The sequence below is a fragment of the Austrofundulus limnaeus genome, unplaced genomic scaffold, assembly GCF_001266775.1.
Source record: "Austrofundulus limnaeus strain Quisiro unplaced genomic scaffold, Austrofundulus_limnaeus-1.0 Scaffold89, whole genome shotgun sequence".
NCBI classification, from domain to species: domain Eukaryota; kingdom Metazoa; phylum Chordata; class Actinopteri; order Cyprinodontiformes; family Rivulidae; genus Austrofundulus; species Austrofundulus limnaeus.
This window is the reverse complement of record NW_013952491.1, coordinates 677,904-681,180: the sequence shown is the minus strand read 5'-3', so window position 1 is coordinate 681,180 and position 3,277 is coordinate 677,904.

Below are 3,277 nucleotides of genomic sequence, written 5' to 3'. Positions count from 1 at the left end.
CACACACACACACACACACACACACACACACACACACACACACACACACACACATACATCTGGCCCATCAGGCCTGGGTCTGGTCCAGCTTCATGGTTCTTCTCACCAACTGTTGGGCTTCTTGTTCCTGCAGGACGGGGCTGTTTATCGTTAATTAAGTTTGGACAGGATCTCCAGGGATCCCTCCTGAAAGCCTTACCTGCTAATAAGAAGGAGACGACACAGTAATTAAATTTCTGTGAGCAGGAGAGGAGCTGGGTGGACGGAGAGGAGAGGGGAGTTTCAGCTCAGTAAAAACGATGAGTTTAGCTGATGAAACTAGCTGTGGCGGCCATCTTGAATTTTTGATTTAGGCTACTTTCAGGTTTTTGTCAGATCCTTGCACCTGTCCTGTCTGCTTCCATAAAGTGTCTCCAAAGTTTAATTTCAGTCTCTCAGTGTGACCCCACAGCTGCTTCAGGTGACCCTGACTGAAAGTTGTTTTTCATCTGCGTCAAACCGTCTTCGTTGGCTTCGTGAAGACACCTGCGGTTGAAAGAAGGACGAGACTCGTGTTTTCTCTGAGGCCTGCTCCTCCGTCTGCCTCCTCAGGATGTGTTTAACACGCTCGGGTAAATATACACAGTGAGAGCTGCGCTTCTCCTCTCCCCGCTGCAGTCAAAACAGAAATCTATCAGAGCAAAAAAAGGCGCCGGGATAAGAAACAGCTCAATGCAGGAGATTTTTATTTTATTTTTTTTTATCAGTTAACTTCACCCAGCGCCAACAAAACAAATCAATATTTTATGTGATTCAGTGTTTTCTCTCAGACACCACAATGTTCCGTCCACTGCAGGTTTTGGAGTCCTGCAGGACAGTTTTTTTATTTTTATTTTTTTTATTTTTTAGAAGAATCTTAAAGCCGCTTCCGCTCAGTCCTCATGTAATCACACACAGACTCCTGGATGCTCCTGGATGCTCCTGGATGCTGAGCTGAAGCCTCCATCACAGCAGACATTTTGACTTAAAGTAAAACTCATGTTTTAAGCTCCTAAATGAGATAAAAAGCAGCTGAAACTTTCAGAACTGTTGATCGAAACAAAGCCAGACTCCTCCGATGGTTGAATATAAATAAGTCAGATGTGCTTTAAAACTTTTTCACGGTGCTATAATTAAACACGCTGCTCTGGGTAATTCAGCAGGACCGCATTAGTTAAACCGTTCCTCTGGAGGACTGTAGCAGCGAGGTCTTTTTTCAGTTTGATTGGTAATTTTGATTATAATTAAAGCTGAACACAAGCTGTTGCTTTCAGGCTCCCTGAGGCAGCTGCTCCCTCACCTGAAGTTCTCCTGACCAGAGTTTCTGCTTTCCTGTAGATGGCAGTGTGTGACACTGCTGAGACCTTTTTTATACAACACAAGCACTGGATTCAACAAGATTACAGCTAATATATTTTTCAGTCCCAAAATAAAGAATATAATCAGTAATTTACGCAGGACTACTAACTGTTTTATCATGCCATGTTGTGATTTTAAGGAATCAAATGTTCTGCTTTTGCGTTTTTGTCACATTTCAAAGTTTAAAGTCTGCAAATTTAAATATGAGACAAATATAACCTGAGTAAATACAAATTACAGTTTTTAAATCACAGTTTCATCTGTTAAAAAGAAGAAAAAAAGCCATTCAAACCAACCAGACTTTATGAGGTAAGTACTCACCCCTCACATTAAATCATAACTCACCTGTTCAGTTTTTTCTCCATCTCAGACCTGATTACTGCCAAACATGTAGAACTAAGAAATCACTCGAACAGAACCGTTGTCCACAACTAAATCAAACATGGAACAAAGATGAAGTGTCCCAGGAGAGGCCGGTCGACTCAGAGCGTTTCGACGACTCGTTCAGGTCCCAACAGAACCCAAAACAGCATCTAAAACCCTGCAGGCCTCGCCTGGTTCAGTTCAGGTCAGAGGTTTGGGGTCAGGAAGGAGAAAAAGAGAAAAATGGTATCCGTGGGAGACTCTGTACCACAGAGCAGACAGGGTCCCCACGAACTCAGGAGCCAGACAAGACAGACCCTGGAGCAGTGCAGTTATCCTGAAACAGACAAGAAACTCAAACAGGACTGCAGTCAGCCACCAGGTGAAACTGAAGACCCCAGACCCAGACCCAGACCAGTGGTCATTCTGTATGTTGCAGGAGTTTCAGAGAAACTGAGATGTTTATTTTCTAAACATGACGTCCCAGTGGCTTTCAAACCCCAAAACATGTTACGACAAAGACTGGTTCACCCCAAAGATTCAGTTCCCCGGCAAAAACAGAGTAATATAGTGTATGCTGTTAAGTGTCAGGACTGTGATCAGTTAAACATCGGGGAAACAAAAACAGCCACTGTTCAAAAGAATGAGCCAGCACAGACGAGCTACATCATCAGGTCAGGACTCTGCAGTTTATACTCATCTATAGTCCAGGACTCTGCAGTTTACACTCATCTACAGGCCAGCGGTCACTCTTTCAGGGATGAAGATCCTTGATAGAGGAACGTTGGTTTGAGAGAGGGGTAAAGGAAGCCATCTTTGTGAAAAAAAAAACATCCACCATTAAACAGAGGTGGAGGCCTCCGTGTCCAGTTGTCCTCCTCCTACAACGCTGTTATTGTAGGTATGACTCCGCCCCCTGTAAACAATAGGAAACATATCATTAAAGAAGAACCCGTCCAGAGGACCTAATTACCGTATTTTTCGGACTATAAGCCGCAACTTTTTTCCTGAACTTTGAACCATGCGGCTTATAGTCTGGTGCAGCTTATACATGGATTTTTTTCTTCAGCCACCAGGGGGCTCTTATGCTGCATTTGCTTCAACCACTCGCTTCAAAAAAAAAAGAAAAAAAAAAAGAAGAAAAAAGAGATGGCTTCCAGAGCCGACTGTTGTACCAGGAAGCAGCGATTTAAAGATACCAAAAACTCATAAAAGGGGATAAAACAGACATTTTTCACGGTGGAATCTGACTGATAAAAACTTTGGAGCTTAATCCAGGACCAGTTTGTGGATAAACTTGAGTGAAGTGCGGTGGACTCCCCCCAATTGCACTCCCCGGGGAAGGAATCCAATGCAGTGACGTATGCTGGATCGGGAGGGCTTTCCCAGCAGCTCGGCTCGGGGTTTCTCGGGGGAACTAAAGAACGCCGAACAATCACGTGACGGTGCGTCGACCGGTTGACAGCTGAGCGACCAGAGGAGGTGTAGCGCCATTTTGTTTTAGCTAGTAGCAGACATATTGGACAGTACGCGGGCC